Below are 27,925 nucleotides of genomic sequence, written 5' to 3'. Positions count from 1 at the left end.
TATACCATCACACATTGAAGATCTTAAATTACATGTAAGTGCTGACACACAGGTGGGCTGTGATATGAAATCAGTGGGGCTGTGTAAAAGGATCATTGCTTATCATGCAGATAAAAAAAAAACAGATGCAGACTTGAAGTTTCTGTTGTATCAGGGAAGAAATAGAAAATGGAAGACAGAGTCTGAAAACACAAGTCCTGAAGTGAAAAGTGAGTGGGTACATATACATATGCATATACACATACATACACATACACACATACATACACATACACACATATCCACATGTAAATCTGACTCCTGCATTGTATCAGGTGTGCATTATTTTACTATGATTTAGAAACTTGAATAGCACAATAGAAAAGGCAAAAATAAAGTCATGTTTCTCTACCATATTAATGAAAATAAACTCCATCACAGAATACTCAGGGACTGCTACTAGTAACTGTTAGCATCCCATTTTAAATGTTATGCAGACTTTTCACCCCTAAGGATCTCCAATTAGGGTATGGTATGACAGAGTAGCATTGACTCAGCCTGGGGCATTGTGAGAAGGTGAGAGCATTTTTTATCAGGGTTTTCCAGCCATATATGTCTGTATATGTTTCTTACAGGGTAGACTTACACTTTTTCATTCAGAGAGAAAACCTATGCTGAGAGAAGAGTCTTCCTTTTCATAAACACTCCTAGTGTTGATGTCTGGTACAGAGACAGGACCCAGGCCAGCCCAGTGACTTCTCTGGAATAAAGAGGAAACAAGGTAATCCCAATGTAGTTCAGTCAACAGCAGTAGGTCCCTGAAAACCCCATTCTGGTTCAGTCAGCCTATTCTGTATCCTGGCTTGTGTTTCTGGCCCTGACGTGATGCCACCCCACCCTTTGTCTTCATTATCTGTAAAGAAATCCAGCAGATTTCAGATTTCACACCTCTAGCACACAGGATTTAGTGTATGGGTAGAAATGTAGTATTTCACCTACCCTTTGGCGATGTCCCTACCCTTATGCCAAAGAGCTCTATCCATTCTACCATGCATCGTGCAGGAGCTGGTTGATAGTAGAGAGGCAATATACATGTAGAGTTGTTTCATAATGTAACCCTACTGCTTCTTGAGTATGACATCCATAGGGTGAATGTTTAGGACCCTTGACTCTACATAAAGTAGCCATGTAGAATGTAATGGATAGCAGATGGGCTGAAGACAGACTATAAAACACACAGAGGGTCTTAATGCCTTTACACCTTTCTGAGAATCCAGTTAGGAAAAATGTTGTGGTGGAGAACGAGAAGGCTAGGCACAAGACACTTTTTGTAGCCATACAGCATGGGATGATATTGCTTTCTTGCTCAGTGCTGAAGTGTTGGCAAATACTTCACCAACTGCATGATTTTCTTCTAATTTTAATCAATGCTTTTATTTTTATCAACACCTTTAAAATGCTATGATCTATCAGTTAATGTTGCTTATTACTGCTTACTATTGTTCAACAGGCAGCACTTTATTAGGTGCAACAGACCCAATTATGTAATTATACTGGCCATGAAAAAGCTAAAAAGGGGTTTGAGAAGCACACCTGCAATAACTGATCTCCTCAGATGAGCAGGTAACTGTTCTACTTCACCTTTTGCAGTTTCTTCCAGCTCATGTATGTGGAGAAGGTATAACCACGCTACGCTGCACTCCAGCCATACTAGAGAGTAGAAGAGAGATTATGTTATATTTAAAGTGCTGTTAAAGTTGAGGTCGATGCAACTGATCTGAATCTCACTGATGGTTACATAGCAAAAATTAGAGGTTCAGTGGCATGTAGGTAAAAAAGTGGTTTGTGATCATATACTTAAAAATCACGTGTATGCAAAGAATGAGAATTTCAATTTGTCTGGCAAACATAATCCCGAATTTTCCTAACTTTAAAATGTTTTACAACCATAGTTCTCATTTACCACTCCCATTTGATTAATTCTCTGTATGGCAAGAAATATTCTAGCCACATATAAAATGGCACATGAAAAACTACAGCACCAAACAATATTCTGCTCTGCTTTACAACATATGCTCTACTAGGTGAAAGCAGTAAGTGCTCATTAACAAGCTCTTAGTTACTTGTATCAGTATATTAAAGATGAGAAGAAAATAAACAACTACAAAATAGCTATCTGCATGATATTAAATATAGCCTGTTAATGAAAAATAATTAAGGCACAGTCCTTTGTTCCTGTGAAGTCATCAGGAAAATGAAAAGAGATATCATGTATAACAACTGACAAGGGATTCTGTTACTTTTTGCCACAGAGTCACTCCCCAGACATTCCTGCACCTTCATAAAGGGTGATAAAAACATCTGAATGGCACCTTTGACATAAAAGAACTATACCACGTGAACTGGGGCACAGTGGACACAATTACACACATAGACCTGTGTTTGGAGAAAATGCTACCTCGAAAATGCTTCGAGAGTCAGAGGGAAGTCAGCCCAGTCCAACGATTTAGCTGCTCATTATGCCCAATTTATGGAACTGGAATTACATTTTTGCTGTTCCTTTTGAAGTCTTTGTTCCACAGTCCCAACACATAAGGATTAAAGAGATCAGGAAAATGAATGATTTTTCTTCAAGTGATTGATGAGTTCTGAAATTTAGGTCTGTGATACACAGTACTCTCCTTTTATTTTTCACCAACATAAGTAAAAGAAAATAGTATTCTTTAAAAATTTCATTGTCAGTTTTTTGGGTTTTTTTTTTGGCATATATCCATTTTCTGTTTTAAAAGGTTGCTTAAAAATTTTAAAAGTTTAATCTTAATTTCTGAGATTATATTAAACTATTGGAAATATTGCAGTAAATAGGTAAAATTTTCAGATTCTTGTAAGATATCCTGCATCAAATTTTGGTGTCATCAGGCACACAGCAGTCCAATATTTCCCAAGAAATTAAAAACAAGAAAAGAAGCTTTTTATTTATGTCAGTTTGGTTTTGTTTTTTGGGTTTTTTTGGGAGGGTGGGGGGTTGGTTATGTTTCCATGATGTAGAGGAAAGGAGAAGAAAGAGTTTAGTGGAGAAAAGTATACATCCTTTGGAATCCTATATGGGTTTTTTCTACTTAAAATGCTAAATCTGAAAAAAATTGTAAATATTGTGAAGTAATTTTCTTTTTTTCTTTTTTTTCTGTGGGATAGCTAAATCTTTAATATATCAAAAGTATGCATATTTTCCCACAAAGAAAAAAGTATTAGGTTTGTGACATGGTTTAAGCCCAGCTGGCAAACCAGAACCACGCAGCCTCTAGCGCACTCCCTGCCCTTCTTCCTCCCCCCGCTCTCAGATGGATGGGGAGGAGAATCCAAAGAATGTAACTCCCACTGGTTGAGATAAGAACACTCCAGTAACTAAGGTATAACACAAACCACTACTGCTACTGCCAGTAATAATAACGGAAATAACAAGGGAAGAGAATACAAACGCTTACCACCCGCCAACCAATATCCAGCCTGACCTGAGCAGCTATCTAGCCCTTCCGGGTAACTGACACCAGTTTCTATACTGGGCATTATGTGCCGTGGTCTGGAATACCTCTTTGGCTAGTTTGGGTCAGGTGTCCTGTCTCTGCTTCCTCCCGGCTTCCCCTCCTCCTTGGTAGAGCATGAGGCTCAGAAAGTCCTTGGTCAAAGTAAACATTAATTAGCAACGACTAAAAACATTGGTGTTATCAGCGCTCTTCCCAGGCTGAAAGTCAAAAGCACAGCACTGCACCAGCTACTAAGATGGAGAAAAATGTCTGCTACTGCTGAACCCAGGGCAGTTTGAGTGCATTTACAGTAAAAGAATTCAAAAGCCATCATATAGAGGAAGAACAATTATCACATTAATGATAATGGAGTAGAAATTTTATCATGTGTCTGTGAATGGTGGAATTTTAGGACTGACAAACACCAACTTATCGCATGAGACTATCTTCTAAGCCAAATGCATTCCTTTTCATGACTTTACTAATATTACTGGGTTTATATAAGCAGTTCCTGTGTGATGTACTGTAGGTTACCCTGCTCTTGCAGGGGGGTTGGACTGGGTGATCTTTTTAGGTCCCTTCCAACCCTTGGGATTCTGTGATTCTGTGTGAATGTACTGCAGTTTATATAAACAGTAAATGTGAACCTCCTTATTTAGGTGCCACAAGGTCAAGGGAAGTATCCTTATCAAGCAGCAGACACAAACATACCATACTTCTCTTGCTTGTGAAATTTACAGTTCACTTCTATGTATTTTAAGTCCCTCACATTCTTTGGGTACAGATTCTCATATTTGAGATCCAGCTTTCCCAGGGATTAAACACAAATTTTCTCAAGCTAAGTCACATGGAGCAGTGAAAGTTCAGAGGTAAAATGATTATTGCCTGCCCTTGGTGTAACATCTTGTGATTTACAGAGGAGGAATAAAGAGTAGTTAGTGTGGAGCAAGATGTCTATGAACCTGAAACAAAAGCACGGTGCAAGAAAGCAAAGATGCTGGATGATACCAGGGACCGCAAACTATAAGAACAAAGCACAGTTATCAGTTACTGATCACTAAAGAAGCACACACTTGTAAGCTAGTGACCACACATGGACCCATGTGTGAGGGAGAAGAAACCCCTGCTGTATTTCTCCCAGCAAAAGATTCAGGATGTTGATAACTTGCCGTAACACCCATCCTTCCCCTTCTTTTTGAAGCTGTTGATTTTGAGATCTAGAGAGACACTCAAATTTACACTAGAAGAAAAGATTAGATACTAAAGAGCTTGTGCATAGAAATCTTCAACTATAAGAGTTAGTATCATTGTGCTAATTATAACAGGTAGGTGAGCTGGTTAGACTAATAAATCCTTTGCTAAGGTGTGTTCCATTTTTCCAGCACAAGATTGGTAACAACTTCTAAACTCTAATGTGCAATAACTATGGCAAAAGAAGAACTATGAATCATATCAGTGAATACAGAGGACAGAAGAGATAATTCAGTGCACCAGAGGTCTTTATTTTGCATAGCAATGATGATAGCAAGAATTACAATGTAGGTATGCTACCATTCTCTATTTACATCTAATCCTACTTCTTTCTCAAATACTGTAATGCCTTTCTTTTGAAGGGTTCTTGTCTTATTTCTCTAGTTTTAGTTAGTTTTTAGTTTAAACAAAATTTTATCAGCTGTTCTCTAGATTATTTTATACTATGTTGGAAGGACCCATAGTCCTGAAGATTACTGTTTTGTACTTTATGTGTTAAAATCTACTTTTTCACCTGTGCAATTATCTTAAACAATTTTGGCTTGAGAAAAAGTACAAAAACTTAAAAAGCTATAATTTTATATTTACACTCCCCTTGAGACAAAGAGAGATTGGAGGAGTCATATATAACCAGAAATATATGAACTCTGGTTGTACCTCCACAAGGGATTCATATCAAATTTGAAGATCCTTAAGTTCCTCTCCCAAAGCCCTTATCAAGACAGTGAAGCAATCAGAGATATCAAGATGGCATGAGAATGAAGAAGAGAGATGTTAACAATAAACTTTTTATTTTAAGAAATAATGCTGACAGCAAAAATGTCTGCCAGAGTTTGCCAATGGTGATGGTTACTGTTGCTGCCTGTTATAACTACAAGTTGGCTGCTTCTCTTCCAGATCTCACACAGTGAAAATAACATCACTTATTTTTATGCGGTTTGCACTGCAACTACAAAGGGAATATGGACATAAATACATGTTCCTTAAAACTTTTTGTGGCTATGATGCTCACAGAAAAGCTAGATGATAGTTATTTGAGTAATTTGCAAGTACTGCTGTTATCGGGTTGATCAGTATTTGTGTAATACTTTCTTTTGCTACAGCAATCTGTATTTTATCCGTCTGTTGTCAATCATTTTTGGCTGAAAGCTTTTAGAGGAGGAACTGTCTTTTGATCATTTGTTTTCATCAAATCTAGCACAATGAAAGTACTATTATCAATTCAAATAAATGATAACACATCCACCACCACTGAAATAGCTGTTACCCTTCCAAAAAGACTGCAAATAAGTCCTAATGTACTTCAACCACATATTAATCTACAATTCGGCAGCTTGTGCTTACTGAAAAAATACCAGGTCTATATAAGCTTATTTCATTTCTACCTGGTATTACATGTGAGAAGAAACACATCCTGGTGTTTCTTATGCTTCTTAGCTTAAAGAGGCTCCTGTACAGAACTTCTGTGTTCTGTTATGCCCACAAATCATAACGTCATGAGATCAAAGAATGGTTTGTGTTAGAAGGGCCATAAAAGTTCTAGTTCCACCTCACCTCTGTCACAGACAGGGACACCTTCTACTAGATCAGGTGGCTTAAATCCCCATCCAGCCTGGCTTTGAGCACTGCCAGGGATGACGCATATTTATGCGAGTTTTCCTCTTCCCTTATCTCACAGATTGCTCCCCATGGTTAGCAACTACTATGCTGCTTGCTATTGGTATCACTGAGGCTGAGGCAACTCATGTCTTGCCCTCCTTTTGCAGAAGCCTGTGTTGATAGCATCAGTGAAAGATTCCAGTGAATCCAAAAGGACTCCTAATGTGAACACAGCTGAAATAATCACCTAAACTGAGTTTTCCTGAGATTTATTTTTCATAGTATATTTCTGTTCTTCCATAGAGATGTCACTCACTCAAACAGTTTTCTCTTTAGCTGTCAAAGTTTAAATGTATTATATGTTTTAAAGAAATTAATCAGAGCACCCTCTTTAATTTTCCCATGTCTCAAAACTAAAAAAAAACACCCCAAAGTATTCTTCAGGTTTTTTTGTCAAAATTATAATTGTCACTGTTGCCAATATTCTCCTAACCCAAGCATCATCAAACATCAGTCAAGATTTGACCAGTAAAGTTTACATGCTGACATATAAAAGTAAAAAAAAAAAAAAAAAAAAAAGGCTTTTACCTTTGTATTTAAAAAGTGGTGAACTTTGAAAGTAAGAAGCTAAACCCTAAGACAAAATTTTACATTTCATTTTCTTTTTTTTTTCTAAATCATGATACAGATAAAGTGCTATCTAATTCACTGACATCTTTTATATCATATCCATAACAACAAAATGTACTTCTCTAAGTAGGATTTTCAGATGAAAGTGAATGATGGGAACACCTCCATTATTTTAAGAACACTTAATTTTGAATTTAAAGAATTCTTGTAAAGGAAGTGACTGTTTCCTCAAAATATATCTTGCCAAGCTCTATGCACACAATCATTTTGTCAGTCAGAATTCTACTATTTTTCAGTATTCATACTTTAATTGTGGACAAGACCCTGGTACCGCTGATAGTTTATTTTGCAATAGCCATATTACCTCACATCTATTACTGTATTAGTGTCAAAGAAGTACATCACGTCACAAACCCATTTTCAATTTGCATAAAAATTGTCTTTTGTGCAGCATCACAAGCTCCGTGGCCTTCAGACTGCAATTGTGGAAGCAGCAGAATATGTGGATAAATTACTGTCTGTTCTGCTTTTTTTTTTTTCTTGATTTGGTGAGCACTGATGACACACTGGCTGAAGTCAAGCAAGCTGAGAATGCCAGCACTGAATTTTGACCAGTACTTTGACTTTTACACATGGCATATAAAACAAACACACAGTGTTCACTCATTCAAGCTTTTCAAAGCATTGTAAAAAGCAAAAAAACCAAAACGATTGCTGAACAGATTCCAAATATACGCAACAAAAGTAAATGACAATTGAGCTGGGATGAGAATTACTAACAATTTATTCCATTGAGAAAAATGAGGTTGAAATAATGTTAAAACCTCTTAGAAGAAAAAAGAAATATAGCTAGAATAAAGTTTGATATACCTGTCTGAACTACTATGAGGTTAGAAATCATAAAAAGAATGCAGTGTAGCCTAGTGCTCTCTGGTGCTTCATACTCTTGGTTAAGAACAGAATACTAGGCACCCTGTGTGAGGTTTCCAAAAGTCTCCATATTGGAGAAGACTTCTTTCTCAATAAGAGATTCACAGCCTCTTGCAGTTGTCCTTCATTTTCTAATTAAGATTCAAGTCTGATAGTAGTTCTTGTTTTCATGCAACTAGGCTACTACCACAACTTCAGTATAGAAATAACCTTGCTAAGTTTTCTCTAGATAGTTTGGACACAGTATGCAAGCTGGAATCACAACAGAGATGAGTTCATGATACTTTAACATAAATATTTGCAATTTTGTGTCAAGACTCTGTCACTCTTCTAGACAGTATCAGCCAGCCCTGAGAGGAATCATTGGATACTGCAGTAATACAATATATAATTATATATATAACTTTTCTCATTTTTTTTGTCTCCTCTAACATGCCTTCTGTATTGCTTAAATTTTCAGCAACAGCATCTTTGAGATTATTCATCTGCTGTGAAATTTGGTTAAAATTAGCAATTTGATTTTAAAGTTATGAAATACAATGAACATAACTGCAAACACAATATATAATTATATATATAACTTTTCTCATTTTTTTTGTCTCCTCTAACATGCCTTCTGTATTGCTTAAATTTTCAGCAACAGCATCTTTGAGATTATTCATCTGCTGTGAAATTTGGTTAAAATTAGCAATTTGATTTTAAAGTTATGAAATACAATGAACATAACTGCAAACACATGAGAAGATAAAAAGCACATCTTTTAGATTTGACTAATGCTCCTCAGAATCTAAGGAAGGCAACTAGTTAAAAACAGCAAAGGGTGGAATACACTGTGGTAACTGATCCTTCAACCAAAAGCACTTGATCTGCTGAGCTGAACACTTTACTTAATAAGATGCCAGACAAAGAGCATAAGCAGAAACAGGATGTGTAATTTAACCTATGTGCATGTGTCCTGTGATTTTTAGGCACTTGTTTTTCTGGTGTATTGTGTATGATACGTGCTTGCATTTGTAGTGTAAAAGAAGAGAATGGAGATTTGATAAGAATTCCAGATAACTGAATGGAGGTCATATGAAAAGGGGACTTAAATTCACTCTTTTAGAAATACTTAATTATTTAGACTTATAAACTTTAATATTCACAAAGGGTTTTAAAGATGAACACTGCTTGCCAAGTGAAGCTTTCTAAATATGCTATAGAGCTGAGAAAAAAATGGTAATCTCATTTAAAGAGGACTTCAGAATTCCAGAAATTGAGCTTCATGCCAAATGTGAACAAAACCTCTTCAAGATTCCAGAAAGGAATGTCTGTGAAGATTAGGTGCACTTAAACTTTACTTTGGGAAAGGCAAACTAAGGCAAAAAGCGAACACATATACACTACCCTCCACGTGCTCCCCTTTCCCCCATATGTTTTGATTTTAATTTCATTGTCTAGCACAATGGAAGGGAAAAAAGCTTAAAGAAAAAATCATAACAAACTTCTAAACTCTTTCATTCTGCATATGTCACAAAAAGATACTTATCAATTTTTTTTTTTTTTTTTTTGAAAACTTGGCAGACTTTTTACCCTTGATGAAATGTTCCATCATCATAGATAGTCAAAAGAAACTCTAATAACACGGACCTTCCCTAAAAACCTACAGGAGAATTTAGCCTTCCAGACAAAAATAGAGAACCAAACTTAATAATTTTAACTCAGAATTTTCTTCCTAGGTTTAGTACATTTTCCGAATAAGTTCAGATACTACATTTTTACTCATCTTGTCACTGGGACAGTTGAAGATACTATTGCGAGATAACACCAATCTCAGATTATTCTTACATTCAGCTCAGTAAGTCAGTGTTGAAATCATACATTTCTGGTAAACAACCATGACCTAAAATAAATAAAACTAAACACACTTCTTCTCTCAAACAAGTCAGCAGGACCAGTGCTGAAAAGGAATGAAGGCTTTGCTTGTTAAGACAATGTATCATGGAGGGCATGTAGGAAACAAGGCATGATTCATAAAATGACTTTTTTGCAATGTCTCAGAACAAAGCTGTATTCTAGAGCGCAAATACAAGTCTATCTGCAAAGAAGCATATAATCCATATCATAATTTTATATTCTGGTATGGTCTCTGTAGGTTTGTACTGAAATCCTTGGAGTATCAACATATCACTTTGGAACCAGTAATGGAACCATCACACCATCTCTGTGGATTTGCTGTGAAAGTATTTTGCTATTGCAGCTTCATAATGTAATGGCTTCATAATGGAATCCCCTTAGACTGATACTGAAATCATCTTGCCATCATTAGCTCACATCGTAAATGGCTCCATTAAAGGGTCTCCATTAAAGACTAGAATTAAAATCTTATTGAAGTTGTTACTATGTTATTGTCCCACGAAACTGACAGGGGATGTAGCTTGGAAAACTACTGATAATGTTCACTAGTTTCTCTACAGAATGACCTTTAGTATTTTCAATAAAATGTATTTTGTTTGCTCTTCTCACTGTTTCTGTCATCACAATAATTTGTATTGGTCTCTAGGGTACTTTAAATACTTTGTCTTTTATTAAAATAGTATTGACTGTTTTTTGAAAGGATATGTGTACTTTCTAAGTCATCTAAATGGAAGATGTTTCTTTTAAGAAGCATCAGTAGCAGTATTTAAGAAGTATAAAGGTGGTTTTAAAAGTACTGTCAGACAAGAAAAGCTTTGTATATTTCTTTCTTCTCATCCATGTGACTGAAAAAATGTGACAGTTCAAATCCAGTTGTGCTGAAAGAGAAGAAAATAAACCAAAACAATTCAACAATTTCCTGAATCCCCCAATACAGTTGTTTGTTTTTTAATATGGTAGTTTTTATGTTCAACAGACACTAAATCTTTCTGAACTTTGGAATATTTAAAACACCCTCTGAAAAGAGTGTTGCAGACTTGTTTTTTTGTTTGTTTGGGGTTTTTTGTTTGTTTGTCGTTTTTTTTTTTTTAACGGTATAACCAGCTGAGTAACAGAGGAGAGAGAGAAAGAACCATCATTATAGATATAGCTAGCTAAGAAACAGCTATGGAGAGATTGAATCTGTTACACTACCTATGCTACTGCTACTTAAATATAGATTTGCTAAAGGTTGAAGTGTGGTATTTACCCATGTGCTTTACAATGTATGGATAGATATGCTATCAGTTTCAGGCCTAGGAACAAAGAGTGCAAGATCAGGATCACAGTTTTACTTGTAGTCCATATTCAAGCGCATTCAAAACGGTGCAGCTGCCAGGCTGGATGGGTTGATGTCAGGGCACTCTCCCCACAGTGTCACAGGGCTTCATGTGTTTGAGAGACCTGATACAGCTCCATTGATACTGAAAAACAGCTGTTCTGGTTTTCAGTATCAAAGAGGCCTCACAGCAATACCCCACTGGTGTATTTTTCAAGATGTGCATTCTTCAAGATGTGCATTCATGGTTAATATTAATCAGAAAAGGAGGAATGTCCCAGAGGATCTAGCATTAGACCTGCTTGTGAAGATTAGCTGTGGCAAATTACTCAAGAGATAAATAATGCATTTAAATTACTTTAGGACTGAGTGGTAGTAGGGAAACCTTAGTTCTGTGTATTGCTGTCTGGAATAGAGTAACCGTCTGACTACTAGAGGTAAAAGGAGGAAGACACTGGAATAAATCAGAGATACTAATAACAAAGGCAATAAGTACTACATTATTCAAGTTTTGATAAGGCTTTATTGTAGGTGGAAATTAATTAATGCTAAATTATCACAGAACTCCTAAGAGATTAAGTAGTGCAACCCCATGAATACCGAGAAAATTCATCATTATTAATGGTGTTACTGTAAATACCAGAGAAAGGAAGAAATATATGTTGCCTCTTACATAGCTGTCATTTTTCTGCTGTAAGAGTTATTTTTTTTTCTTCCTAATAGCTAGTGCAGTGTTGTGTTTCATCTTTAGTCTGAGATAAATGCTGATAACACACTGATGTTTTAGTTGTTGCTAAGTAGAGCTTAGCCTGATCAAGGATTTGTCTCTCATGCTCTGCCAGTGAGGAGGGACACAAGAAGCCAGGTGGAAGCAGAGATAGGACACCTGACCCAAACTAGCCAAAGGGGTATTCCATATCACAGCACGTCATGCCCGGTATATAAACTGGGGGCAGTTACCCAGAAGGGTAGATCACTGCTCAGGTCAGGCTGGGTATCAATTGGCAGGCGGTGAGCAATTATATTGTGCATCACTTCTGTTTATTGCTTTTTTTTTTTCCTTTTCCCTTTTAGTTTTTTATTTTCTCACCTTGTTATTTCCCTTATTAGTAGTAGTAGTAGTGTACTGTACTTCAGTTATTAGACTGTTCTTATCTCAACCTGTGTGATTTACGTTCTTTCGATTCTCCTCCTCATCCCACCCAAAGTGGGGGGATTAGGGGTATGTGAGCACAAGGCTGTGTGGTTCTGAGTTACCGGCTGGGTTTAAATCATGACAATAGTTTTGCAATATTTCTTCATTCCACTAGGGGTTTTACTTGCAAGAACATACACAGGGATCACACACAAAAGTGTGTGTGTGTATATAGAGACACACACACATCTATATACACGTGTATTTATTTTACACGCATAAATATATACACATATGCATACAAAGTAAGGGTCTTATTTTTTATCTGTATTTAGTTTTCATGTTTTTCTAAATGGCAACTGTGTCTCCAAAAGGAACACACATTTTTATACACACACACTTCCTCATCCTATCAACCAGTCCAAAAGTGATTCTAGGAAAAACAAGTGTTACTAACACTTTTAGTTCTGTGCTAGAAAAGGGCCTGCTGGTAGTGTGAAATGACTGATCTTGATTATGACAGGGTGAGAGACCTTCTGAAAATTTTTGTCTTACAGCCAGACCTGCAGAACTGGGACATGGGAAAGAAAAATTCTGCAGGCTTGGAAAGAAATGCCTGGGATCTGCACCTCAACAACCTGGAGATCTGAAGGAAGAAAACAGAATTTATATTTGGATCTGTGCAGCTTTAAGCTTTTTGCAAACCCCATCTGTCTAGAAATATGAGTTTTAATTCTGCTTTTTAACAACATCTTTAAAGCTGTTCTTAAAAAAATCCCAAACAACTGACAACCTGTTCGCCTTAATAACTGAAAATACATATGTAATCTGGTATTTTCTTAGAACTACTTTCTGAAATTTATTTTTGATAGAGAGTATTTTTCAATTTCTTTTTTCTGTTTTAAGGGAGAAAATTCACAATCCTATTTCCTAACAACCTCTCTTTAATTTTTGCCTTGCTTGGCACTCTGTTACTCTATAGCGAAAGCTTTATGAAGCCCTCTCAGCCAGTTCCTGATTCTCACCTCTTTTTTTTTTTTCATTGCTTCATGATAACAAGGCTGCTCTGAAGCAAATTGAGTGATTTAAATAATGATTATTAAAATTATTTCAACAGTAAAAAATGAGTTGTAAGAATTTATCAGGTTTGTAACGTGAAATGAATTATTTCACCTGAGTCTTATACTGAATTAAAACACAAATTATATAATTTTGGCATGCTTACTGGGCAGAATATCAGTTCTGGGTTCAGTTTCTGCATTCATATTTCATTTCTGTTCTTTGCAGAGCATAACGCTCAACAGATAATTTTCAAGAAAGAGACCCAGTTGTGTGATACTTGGGCACAAAGCAAGGAGTCAAAATGACGGGGGTACAAGCTGAGGTTCTCTTGAGGAACCAAGATCACCAGCTAATAAAGAGGTAAAGGAGATTAAAAAGATCACCTGTTACTTTTGTAGGCTAATTAACATTTAGAAAAATTTTATTCCCAAAGGCAGATACAGCAGCAATTAATTATCTTATTTTGATTAAATCAGTGATATGAGGTATTTTCTCATTATATGTATAATATTCAGCCAGGCTTCACAACCCCAGGCTAAGATCAGAGACCAGTTACCTCAACATAGATAGTACTGGTAACCTGTATTCAATCTAACACACCCAGATTACTACCCTCCAGTTTGCCTAATTTTTTTTTTTTATTTTTTTTAGGAATATTTAATTTTTGTTTTTCGATTTTGAAGTCATCTGAGCTTCCCTTGCAGTATACATGGTGTTTTCATTGAGCACTGACAAGATTATACTATGATTTTTTGTTTTGATTTGATGAAATGAGGGATGGCTCTGTAATTTTTGTTATGTCTGTGATCATTTGGACAATCTCTTTCTTAGCTATCAGAGTTGAAAAATACACTGTTACTGAATATCCTTGGCCTTTCCATTCTTCTTGTTTTACAGCCCCAGGCTGATCACAGCTACCATTATTTCATCAACCATGAGATTATTTTCACTATTTTAACTGGTAGGACTATCAGTGGAGCTTCTCAGCCCGTAGAAAGATTTTAATTCAGCTAAACATAGTGGCAGCTGCTACTACTGCCTCCAGCTACAATTGCTTTAGCCCTAAGAAAGCCTTTTTTGCATGTTAAATATGTAACAATTTTTTCATGTTAAATATGCAACATAAGTGCCAAGCTATCTTCAGCTTTTAACAAGGTTTTGTTTTTTTTCCTGTTTACAGTGGTGCAATATAACTCTCTCTACAAAGCAATTTAAGCAAAACAGAGCTATGAATGTTACCTAGCCAAAATCATGAACTTCCATCATGTAAATGAGAATACCTAATTAATAGCCAATGGTCAAAATTTCCATAATGAAAAGCCAGATGATATGTGTTCCAGGTTCCCCCAGGAATCTGAATAGTTTGTCCTGCATTAATGTCGATTACAGAAAAGCACCTTGAATGAAGATATTTCTTTATAATATTAGGACTAGAAAGACTTTCTGTTTTTTTGGATTTTACTAAGTAAAATCTTTAAAATTTAGTTGACTTCTCTCCCTGAGATCTACAGCAATCTTGAAATTGATGGAATGTCAACATCATAATATGATAGCAATGACTATATGGATTCACCAAAGCTGTTTATGCATTATGTAACATTTTAAAACTGTGTACTCTGGCAACTGGAACAGAGTATTTTTATGCCTTTTTAAATTATAGATTATTCCTCAGAGTGAACTATTTTGGATATTTTATACAACAAAGGTTACCAAAACAAACTCTAACAGAGGCAGCTTTAAATTAACATGTTAAAATTGAAAGATTCATGCCAGTGAGATAACATAACGATTTAGTGAACAGAACAAATGACTATGACCATATCCAATATGAAATCTTTTCCAGATCTACCACCCTTCATTAATTGTAATGAACTGAATCATTTGAAGCTGTGATGCAGACCATTAAGTGATTTTATGGAGCTCCTCCAGGTCAGTGTAGCAGTGAGCATTTTATATTATCCCACACGTAAAAGCATGTGCCTGGAATCATACATATAAAAATAATTTTGAATACCTATTAGAGTTCTGTATTACAGTGGCTCATTCCTACAAACACAAATGTTATATAACACCACCCACTTACTCATTCAACTGCTCCCCAAAATTATAGAACCACAGAATGATTTTTGTTGGAAGGCACCTTTAAAGATCATCTAGTTCCAACCTTTCTGCCACAGACAGGGATATCTTTCAGTAGATCAGGTTGCCCATCTAACCGTACCTCACTGGTGGTGATAGGGTATCTCCAAGTTTTTCGGGCAACCTGTTCCAGTGTCCCACCACCTGCATCATAAAAAATTTCTTCCTTATGCCAAATTTAAACCTACCTTCTTTCAGTTTAGAAACATTTTACCCTTGTCCTATCACTAAAGGCCTTAATAAAAAATTCCCCTCTTTCTTGTAAGCGCCCATTACATATCATTACATATTGAAAGGCCTCTTTCAATAAGTATTGAAATAACTTCTTCCCAGAATTTTCTTCTCTCCAGGCTGAGTGACTCCAACTCTGTCTTTCTGTATAGGAGAGGTGTTCCAGCCCTCTGATCATCCTTGTGGCCCTCCTCTGGACCTACTCCAACATGTTCATGTTGGACCATACATGTACAGCTGCACACAGTACTCCAGATGGGATCTCACAAGAGTTGAGTAAAGTGGGAGAATCACTTCCCTTGACCTGCTGGCAACACTTCATTTTATGCAGCCCAGGACACAGCTGAGTTTCTGGGAAAGAAGTTAAGCTTGAATTGAAATCTTTACATAGTTTCACTAACAGCTTCTAGAGAATGAATGAAAATTTGTCTGTCTAGCGTATTAAGCATAGAAAATTCAGACATCAGAACAGTTAAAAATATACTTACAATGGAACATTAGAACTATTTAAAATGTTTCCCTCCTAATCATGTGGTTATATACAAGGAAAAGAAAACTTAATGATAAATACAGAAGAGCTATTCTATATGGCAGGAAAGTATAAGAATATTAACTCTGGGAAAAATGAGACAAAACAAAACCCACATGTATGTCTAGTAGGGCAGATACACTTCTACTTTTATGGATGAAAAAAATGCAAAAGTTTCTTATTTTTTGACTGTCTGATTTAAAATGTGCTTGTATATGATAGTCTGATGACTAGCCTTTAAAGTTTTTGTCCATGTAGGCTGTTCTTGAAATGGATGTTTTCAGAATACAAAGGCTTGGGGAAGAAATATATTTCTATGAATTTATGCTGAAACTGTAGATCTCTAACAATATACATTCTAATTTTAGAACAGTTCTTGCCAAGGTTTTCTTTATCATTGGCTGCATTACAAATATAGCGTTTACTAATAGCTCTATAGAGGAAAAGTATTTCCATAGCAACAAATGAACAATACTAGAGATATTAATCGTTTCTACATTATCTGTGTACAGTTTGCTGTAAAGCAACATTTTGTAGTTTGATAATTGCTAGACTGGAGTGATTGTACATTATGAGATGATTAGCATAAACACTTAAGAAGATGAAGAATGACTGTTGAAAAGGAGAGCAAACTGAAGAAAAATTGGCACTATATTGCAAATATTGCCATAAGAACCAGCAGGAAGAGCTCACTTTAATATTAGTCACTGCCTCTGGTATTATACATCTGCTATGGATTCATCCATGGAAGAAGATCTGTACTAACGTTAGCAGTGTGGAGGGATGCATCTCCATCAGCAACCCGGTTTCTTGCTGAAAGTACCTCTTTCACTGGAAAAAAGTCAGTAGCCATGCATCTTGGTGAACTATTTCTTGTATTAGTGCACTTGAAGGCACAGGGTGACCAATAATATAAGTGTGATACAGGACTTTAACATGTGAGATTCTGCAGTAATTGTATTTATCTTATATTTTTGTAAGCAATACATACTGCCAAAACCTGCAGTGTTGTTATTACAGGAAAAGACACACTTCCAAAGCTATATTTTGGGTTTGTGTTTTTCAGGAAATTTAGTCAGGAACACTGCAACAAGTATGTTTGATATCATGAGCTTAACATTTACAAAACATGGTGGATTTTACTGTAGCATGAAAATGGTAGAAAACTCTAAGTAAAATTTAAATGTTTGGGAGTTTGTTTGGTTTTGCTTTTTTTTTTTTCCCTTAATATTTATATATGTCTGGAAACGAACTGTAATGGACTACTGTAGAGATTAAGTACAAACTAATACAGGTTTGAAAAGAACCATTTCAGTCACAGGTATGTAACGTTGCAGAGAGAAGACAATTTTAAATGATCATACGATGATTGTTTTCATGTGGTGGATGTTATTAATGCAGGAACTTATCAGCTGTATTATCTGAAGATGTGGAACAATGAAGAACTGTATAGGGAAGGGGAAGAGAAGAAGAAAATGAAGCAAGCAAGAAAATGCAAGAAAGCAAGGAAGTAAGGAAAAGAGGGGAAAAAAAAGAGGGAAAGGGAGGGAGGAAAGGAAGGAAGGAAGGGAGGAGGGAAGTAAGGAAGGAAGGAAGGGAGGAGGGAAGTGAGGAAGGGAGGAAGGGAGGAAGGGAGGGAGGGAGGGAGGGAGGAAGGAAGGAAGGGAGGGAGGGAGGAAGGGAGGAAGGGAGGGAGGGAGGAAGGAAGGAAGGAAGGAGGGAAGGAAGGAAGGAAGGAAGGAAGGAAGGAAGGAAGGAAGGAAGGAAGGAAGGAAGGAAGGAAGGAAGGAAGGAAGGAAGGAAGGAAGGAAGGAAGGAAGGAAGGAAGGAAGGAAGGAAGGAAGGAAGGAAGGAAGGAAGGAAGGAAGGAAGGAAGGAAGGAAGGAAGGAAGGAAGGAAGGAAGGAAGGAAGGAAGGAAGGAAGGAAGGAAGGAAGGAAGGAAGGAAGGAAGGAAGGAAGGAAGGTTCCATAAACACACAGTGTTTACAGATTTGGCAAATGACAGGGCCTAATATTAACAAAAGCTCCCTGGGTGCACAGAGTCATAGAACAGATGCTGCAGATTTGTAAGTAAGTCAGCTCTCATGTCCTTCATAACTGTATAAAACCACAGCTACTCTGCTGTGATCAAGAATATACCATGATTTAAAAGGAAGCAGAATCTGGACCATGTATTGTGTTTTTATTCTAATTAGCACTGTTTATGAAAATAGGGTATCGGTGTATAATACAGAAAAACAGAATATTGTTCAAATGCAGCTGCTAAGGTATCAGAGCCTCATTGTCTGAATCACATTTGAAGATTACATATGTATGTAGCAAACAACTGTGACATGTTCAACATTTAATTTTTTTGCAATAAATATCTTGCCTGGGTTTTTAAGTTCATTAAAACCCAGCAGAGGATTGATTTAATTATGAAAATTTAATAATGAGTCCAATTTAAGTCTGTAAGAACTTCAATGATTGTAATGAGCCCTGCCAATGACGAGAATCTCATACAACAAAGTTAGAGCATTTTTCCAGGTGCAGGTTAACCCTATTAAACCTCCATTCTCAATAGATCACCATTTTCTTTTATCATTATCTATTGCTTCTAATGCAGCTTTTTAAAGACAAATGTATAAACCAGACTGTGTTCTTTTAAAATTAATTTACATATTTTTAGGTACTGTCTTTAGAATTTTTTTCTAGGCTTCTTCTGTTCTCCTTTCTCCTGCTCTCACTGTGATTGGATAAAGGGGCTACAACTCTTCCCACTTCTGATGCATTCTTTCTATACACATTTTGCTCCACATGATTAAATATGCCCTGGAAGAAATGCATCACTAGAAGTTCTCTCCTTCGGTAACAGAGCCTTGAAGAATATATAATTTCTAAAGTCCCTGAAACTTTTTCCCTCGTTAAACAGAAAAGGGATAGATTAGGATTATTTTCCTGCTAGTATTCACTGTTTTGGTGACAAAATACAAAACAAATCCAGTTTCTATTTATTTTCAAATGATACAAAAAATAATTATATATGTCATGACAAGGGTTAACTCTATTCAGTTTAAACAGCCAAGCAACAAAAGCAAAATATAATTTTAAAAAATACTTGTTGATCTCTTTTCAAAACTGGGGAACTCCAGTATGTAATAGTGAAATTACTTGTCCATGGCCGCTTTGAATTATTAACCAAAAAATGAAAACTTACTTCCTATCCTATAAACCTAAGAAGATATTTTTGTTTTATAGTGCCTTAGAGCTGTCTCTTTCTTTATGGAACATACCTGGCGTAATCTATGGTTTTAAAGCATTACCCAGGATCTCTATGTAAGAAAACAAAACCCCAAAAAAAGAGCATGCAACAAAACATCTTCTGACTAGCATACAGAAAAGAAAAAGTAGAGGTTAAACATCTGGTTTTCAATATTTAACATCTCTACCTGATGCTAGTACCATTTAAGAGAGTTGGTAATTGAGGCTTTGAAAGGTTAAGAAAAGGTCACTGGAATCATACAGTGTTATTTCATTAACTTTTGTTCAAAAAAGAGCTATCATTCAGTGTGTCGTGAAGATGTAAGTTTTGCTATTAATCCGTTGTTCCTCACATCTAGTCTTGTACAGACATATTTATATGCAAAGATCTGTAAGGCTGTTTTTCTGAACTTTGATCTCTGCCTACCATGTGACATATTTTTAAGGAGCTCAGGTGGCCTAAAGTCTGGTATTAGTTGCTGCACACTGCAAGCACCTTTATTAAACGAGGTAAAAAGATGTTTCACAAGATGTAACTCAATTAGGGGCACTCTGCATTGACTTAATTGCTACAGGATTTCTAATGCTACTCAGTCTTACACTACAAATTCAGATTAAAGGGTTATGGGGAACCTACTTACTTGAATTTTTCAAGAATAGTTTGATCACTGTTCTAGCTGGCTGAATGGATGAATGAATCTATGATTATTTTTAATTAAGTTCCCATCTTTCACAAAAATGTTAAGCTTTGAATTTTCTTGAGCTGTGTCATCAGCATCCTTCATGTGTGACTTCATGTATGCTTTCAGTACAATGGCATGGTTGGATACCATTTTAAGGGCTACTACAGCAGCTATTAGAAATTTACCATCTGCATTCAACCTGCAAATAACCCTTTCAATTACTTACTAGAAACATGTAATTTGCTGTAAGAATGTATAGGGGTACATCAAAAGCATGCAATGTAATTTCATTAACTTTCGTTCAAATGGCAGAAAATTCAACTGTCAATGTATGAATGCACTGATTCAAAGCTGCAGTAACAGAGAACAATTAATCTTTTCAGAAGGTTCACATTTCATCTTAAGTATGTATTTTAGAGGCTTTTTCCTCCATTTCTTCATGGTGCAATGTTGCCAATACCAAAACAAAATCAATGTTTTTGTAGTATTATCCCACTGATGTTAGTTTCTTCTTTCACTTATAAGCCTTTCACCAATTCCCTGAGGTTTTAGCAATTCCCGAAGCTGTATTACATAATGCTTCCTGCACCTGTCTTTACAAGGTATCGACTTTTAACCTTCTATTAAATCACTTCTTTTTTTTCTTTTTCTTTTTTCTTTGTTTTTTCTTTTCTCTCTTTTTTTTTTTTTTTTTTTTAAGGATTCTAGTAATACAGTTGTTCAATGATTGCAAATTATGAACTAAGACATTGACTTGCTTTTCTCACTGTTGTATGCTAAGTGAAGAGATAACTAGCTGGGACTGTTTTCTTTTAACCATTGTGGCTCAGAGCTGGAGCTGTTCCTTTGGTGTTCAGAATCTAACCCCCTCTCCATGGAATTTGGGACTCCTCTGTGGCACCTCATCAAAAGCTTTTTCTTCTATCTTTGTAAATTTTCTTTAAAACTACTTATCTGCTCTACCATGAGTTTAACCTAAGTCTTCTAGTATTTAATATTAAATACCAATATCATTAAGAGAAACAGTGCTATACTTTTGGGGTTTAATGCATATTTGTCAATGTTTAACTTTGCAGAAAAATAAAAAAAAAAAACCAGAAAAGGCCAAAATAATATTTTAGTTACAGAATCATAGAATCAGCATGGTTTGGGTTTGAAAGAACCTTAAGATCATCTAATTCTAACCCCTTGTGATAAGCATGCATCAAAGAGCTGTAGACACACCTGGAGCCTGCATTTCATGTGCATTTCTCTAGCTTTCAAAGAAAGGTTTATTTTATTTTCTGGGTGATATGGTGGTAGACTTGTGCCATAGAATCTTGAAATCCGAGGAAGCATTTTGAAGGACTTTGGAAAAGTAGGCATAATACCACTGAAGCTGAATGACAAGAGGGCTTAAACAACTTTGATATCATTGCTTCTGTAGTTGAATCATCTAGCAATTTTTTACTGTCTGTTGGCAGAAATGCATCTTATTACAAACCTATAGGAGTTTCATTCTATCTACAGATATTGCACTAAATGTTATATTATATTGTTCATATCATATTGTTTGTTATACCATATTTTTCTCCTGGCCAATGCAAAGGCAAGTGAAAAAAAAAACCCCACAGTATCTCCAGTCCATGTCTTTTGCCCTGGTTTATCTTCTCTACCCACAGCTCCCTGTTTCCATGGTTGACCATGGAAGAAGTACTTACCTGTCCAGCTGCAGCCTTCGTGGATATATTTTCAACTTACAGTATATCAGCATCGTGCAGTTCCTTATTCCCACACCATTATAAAGATTCACACTGTTCTAAACATTCACAGTAGAATATGTGCTATTGCTGACTCAGTCTATATGTGCTGTTGCTGACTCAGTCTATCTGGCATGTTACTTGTGCCTCTCTGTGAAAACACAAATAAGTTGTATAATCACTCATTGCTCTGTTAGTCTTGTTTTTTTACCCCTCCTGAACCTAAGTAATTTTATTATTACTCTTTAGATAAATTGCTCCTGGGTTTTGTTGATGGTTTTGTTTTTTCTGTTTTATAATGGTGTTGAATGTAAAATGAAAACAGATTTCATTATTTATTCATAGGATTTGATTCACCCTGATTGTTACAGTATTTCTGCTGTTGACAGTTGTTGGTGAATAGTGTGGAAAGCTAGAGGGCATTTATTTGACCATGAAATGCCATAAATAATAAACTGATAGTTTTTTGTCTTAAGCTGGGGCTTTTTCATCCTCAAAGGAAGATATTAAAGTAAAAAGAATTAAATGAATCTTTGAATTTCATAACAAACTTCATGTCTTGTTATGCCACCCATTATGTACAAATATTAAATCCTACTAGGAAACTTTGGATAATCCCTGTCAAGAGGCAAAAATAAATGAAAGAAACTTGGTATCAAAAGGTACAAATTGTTTTATTTATTTTTTATTTATGGTACATGGTCAGGAAGCTTGAATAGTAAATGCAGAGAATAAATAAACATTAAAAATAAAGATTTTAAAAGGAAAAAATACAGCATTTGTATTAAACTTTGCTATTTAAGCAGAAGGCAGGGCTGTTTCTGTCAGAATCCATTATAAATAAAATGTGAATTTAAATCACATTTTTATGATTTAAAGGGGTAGAGAAATAATACATGTAAGCTACAGAATATAATTCTTGGACTCTAGTCAAGGAATAAGTTGTTCAGCAATACACAACGATGTAGTTAAATAGAAGAGCTGCGTCAATGACTGGTGGGTTTAAGGATGAATGAAAAGACAGGAAATTTTAAATTGTGTCTTGAAGCCACTGCCTAAATTTGAACTATCCAGTTTATATCTGTCACAGGCAAAAACTGCTCACATAATTTAAACCAAAGGAGTTTTTTGAATTATTAATATCATGTACTTAACAAGCAATCAGTAAACTGTACATTCAGGATCAATGTAATACAGCAGAGAAACCACAATAGTATGCAGTTACAAACCACTAATAAACACTTCTGAATGTCTAACAGCCCTTCTTTAGCTAACCGAGGCTGATACTGCTGCCACACACTCACCCATGCACATGCACGCATACACACCCACCCACACCCTCTGATGAGCAGCCTGTGCCACAAGCACTATCCTTGTGGGGCAACGTGGGCTCCCCAGCTCACAGAACTGTAAGAAACCATATCCAGGAGCCCAGCATTGCACCTTGCACTGCCCATCTGCCAGCCACCCTGGTGCCACAGAGCAATGGACAGTGGTGCCAAGTCATATCTGGGGTGCTATCTCCAGCTACTATGCTTGGTCATCTTTAACATGGCCAAGGTTTGGTTTATTTGATCCATGTACACTGTTCATGCTTGCATTCATAGCTTAACAGTGTGATTTTTGTCAGGGTTAGGCCATAAAATCACCCCTGCAATGCAATTTATATTTTTGGGAGTTTATATTCTGAAAATGGTGTCCTTTTTTGTAACAATACAAACTAAAGTGCCCACAGTAAAGAGCCACCATCAGTGATCGTTAATACTATGAAATTACATATGTAATAAATCATGAATCAGAGGTATTTCATGTTTTGTTTTATGAGTTAAATGCTCTAGTAAACTCTTAGGAAATGCCGTAACAAACAAATTTTCCATTTGGATGATACATTCGGGCACATCTGATACACAACTCCTGGAGGAAAAGTTCCCAATACGGATATTATTCTATGTGAAGCCATGTTTCTAGATCTGTGTGGGAGCCTCAACAGTGGAGAGCACATATCAAAATATTTCATGCTGTGGTTTGACCCTGTCTTGTCACAGTATGACTCTGGCTTCAGATGAATTTGCATAATTCATGACCAGTTTCTGAAGTGAATGGTGGATTTAGCATGCCTGGTAGGCTTCATCTTGCTGAAAGGTAAGTTTACAAAATGCAGACACCTGCAAGTAGGCTTCACCTACAGCTGCTCAAAAATGTTTCAGGAGAACAGTGTTCAACTCCAAAAATGCAGTTTTGTTGCAATCAAGATGATCTACAGGAACATTTCAATTTGGAATAAGTGTTCCACATGAAATTGTCAAAATGAATCATTTCATTTTTCTCGTTTCATTTTGATAATGCCAAAACATTTCATTTCAAAAGTATCACCGTGCTTCATTTGGCATTTAGATTATATGTTAATATTAATTCTAAGACAGTGTGTTTCATACACTAATATATGTATGTATACACACATTACATATTTTCAAATACGACTATACCTGAGTTGCTGACATTATAGCATTTCTATGTTATCAAAACAGTTGGGATGTTGTCAACTGGAATTTATGTGCTCAAGACAAAAAGATTTAAGAAAAAAAAAAAAGCTAACTCCAATTTAGAGTGGTGGAACTTCCAAAAAACTATTAACTGATATTTCTGGCCAGTGGCATCAAAGAAACCAATTTTTTAATGCAGTGGATCCTGGCAAAACCCTTGCAGCAGGTTAAATAGCAAGGCAGTTACATTGGCAAAACACAGCACAAAGATACAAAAGTTAGGGTCAGTATGTCTCAGTTTAGAAGAATCTGCCCACAGTTACCAGTCACTTTTAAGTCACAGGGAAAAAGCTCAATGTTTCATGACATCTCAGAGCTTTGTAGACTCAGAGAAGGGGCAAATTCATGGACATCATGTTTGTTTACCTTTCCCGTTAGCTTAGCTAATTAACTTCAGATGTTAATATATATTAAATCACCTTTTTTCTTTCAAATGCCTGTGAAAAACACTCAAGAGACATGATTAGAGTGTGAAAGCTTTTCTGCACAAAATGTCCGCAGTCATGACCACATGACCACAGCAATTCAAGTTCACACTTATCAGCCATCCAGGGAATCTCACAGCTTCCTAACAGGGATCAGGCAAGAGGATATATTAGGTAATAAAATCTCAGAAGTGCATGCAGTCATTGGCTCATCTCCATCTGCCAACAAGAGTGAAAATAAGTACTGTCTTTACTGTGATATACATCTGCCCATGGGTTTCATAAACAACATGCCAGTGAATAGCCACCGCATTTGAAGGATTTCACTATCCACTCAGAGCCATTTTGTCCTGTGTTACACACCACAGCAATCAAGATCGTAATTATGCTCTTTTTATAGTAAACATTTTACAGTTAAATCAATTTGGAAACTGCCTGATTAACTGGTTAAGGTAGCTTCTGGAGTGCTCTGATGTCTCAAATGAGACACAAGACATTTAGGCTCAAACCCAATGAAAGTGCTGGGGAAAGTTCACACAACCCCAGGTATTACTTTCTTCAGTAATTTTTCAGTTACTTTCTTCAGTACTTTCACTTTCTTCTGTAGTCACAAACAAGGAATACACACACAGATATAAGCTGACACAAATCCCTACATCCTCCTGATAAGTTAAAATCTAGCTAATATTTTCAGAGGCCATAACAAATCACCTCCCCTTTATTTCTATGGCTTCTAAACTGTTCACAAAATCTTTAGGTATTGTGGCAACTTTCAGTCACTCACATTCCTTGGGGATACAAATCAAATGCATTTGTTTTAATGTTTGCTCAATCAGTTTTGCTTATGTGATAACCAAAATGCATCTCCAAATAGCCACAAGGCCAACTCACATAACAGTAAACCTCAGCAACAACTCATAGAATCATGTTTAACTTCTTTCGCTACAACTCCTAACATTGTTATGAAAGCTATTAAATTAACAGATTTCTGTGATGGTATTTAATTTCTCATTATAGTGAAAAGGCAAACAGGTAACACTGCAGAATATTCATCAACTAATGCCTTGTAGTAAATCCATTAGAAAGCCATTGGTATCTAATTGTCTAATCACAGTGAAGGCCTAGGAGTGACATGGCTGTAATGGAATTAAAGTAGATTGTAGTGTACTGCCTACATTCTTTGATCCAGTCTAGAGATAGCAAAGACCTTGCAGGTAATTTCAGTTAATTTAACCAGACTCAGAAGAGAAGAAGGAAAAACTGCTTTGATTAAATAGGTTAAAGAGCAGACACTGGTTTGTTTACACCCAAAAGAGATAAAATGGACATTATGGCTGGAAAAATGCACCATTAACTTGAAAGTAATCAAACAGAGTGAAGACCTCTTGGAGGGATCGAAGTTGATTGCATACAAGGAATGGTGGTAATATGAAGCAAGCAAAGATCTAGGTGTGCAGAAGGTGCTGAGTTATGAAGGATGTACACCTTCAGTCCAGAGTAATTTGGCCTTATGGTCTGCACCTCCAAGGCCAGAAGTGGCCTTCTGCCTGATGAATGCCATCCTCTAAAGCCGTGCAAGCTGTCAGCTTAACTAGACAGACTTTTATTCAGTGACAGTGAACTTGATCAATCAATTTTGCTTGTGTGATAACTAAAATGCATCTCCAAATAGGGACAAGGCTAACTCACAGAGCAGGTAAACCTCAGCAACAATTCATGTTTAATTTATTTCACTACCTTGCAGTGGATGCCATGGAAAAAATGGGAGTTGTTGTTTTGCTGAAACCATTTAAGACCCCTTGGAACGCTGCTTTGAAATCTGCGATGCCAAAATGGAAGGATGCTCTACCCTAGCTTTCAGCATGACAAGATATGTGATTTCTACAAACTCGCTGAAGATTCCCAGGAAACAAATTTGTCCTTTTCCATCAGAAATCCCTTTCCCTCTTTAGCTACTGTAATGTAGTAATTGTGTCATTGTCAAAAAAGTGGGGAGGGTACATGTGAGGAAGGGATAAGTGTATGGCTGGAAAATCATGACAAATGTGCATATATTTAATCGTTGTAACTACAGACTCTTGGTTCAGCTTGTTAGTGGGGACATGTCCAAAGTGATCTGTCAATGAGGCATTATTATTCTAAGAACCGAAAAGAAGCCCAATCTTAAAATAAGATTACACTGTGTTATCACATGATGATTATTCATAATATTTCAATTTATCTAAGTGGGGCTGCAGTGTTTAGGATAATTACTGAAATGTATTATGGTACTTTCACAAGAGGAGCAGACTACAAATCTGGCCTGCAGTCTAAGCATTTAGACTTTGTTTCTTATTCGTTTTGTACAATATGGTGGCTGTGATGTGATTAGTGCTAGTTGAGACCCTTACAAATAATGTTTGCAAAAAAAATTATTTTGCAGAGTAGAAAAAAAGATTAAATGCTGGTTTTCACCCACACAGGACATGTTCAGATCTTTTCGGTAAATGTCACCATTGTCCACAGCACATATTGTACTAATACCCAAACTGGATATTTCACTGAATATATTTTTCCCTTTTTTATATTTTACTCATCTTGGAAATTCAGAAAATCGCAAAATAGTTCGATCAGGTCATTTCAATTTGACGGAATGCAACTCAAAATTTAAAAATGTTTTTAAAAGTTGAAAAATTAATGTTTTCTGAACTTGTGTCAGGCCATTTTACTTGGATAAATATGATAGAGCCTTTAAGTTAAAAACTCAGAGCAAGTGTGATTCTCCAGCAAAGGTCATGGGTAGAAAGTGGGATTTTAAGAAAATAAAACACTAAATGTATTTTATCAGCAATGCTAGTCTATGATGAAGTAAGTGGAGATACCTAGTTGTTTAGAAACAAGGACTTGAATGTAGAGAGTGACACACAGAATGCTGGCTATGCCAAGCTGTCTCAAACAGGGCATATCACTCCTGCAGCTACATGGTACCTTGTGAGAATGTGTCTTCAGCAGTAATTCCCTCTTCTAAAGGCTGTGGGAACTGTTGGACCTATTGATTCCACATTGGTGTAAGAGACTTCAAGGATTTACTC

This window comes from Lathamus discolor, chromosome 2 (genome assembly GCF_037157495.1).
Source record: "Lathamus discolor isolate bLatDis1 chromosome 2, bLatDis1.hap1, whole genome shotgun sequence".
Lineage (NCBI taxonomy): Eukaryota > Metazoa > Chordata > Aves > Psittaciformes > Psittacidae > Lathamus > Lathamus discolor.
The sequence above is the reverse complement of the archived record's forward strand: the minus strand, read 5'-3'. Positions refer to the sequence as shown.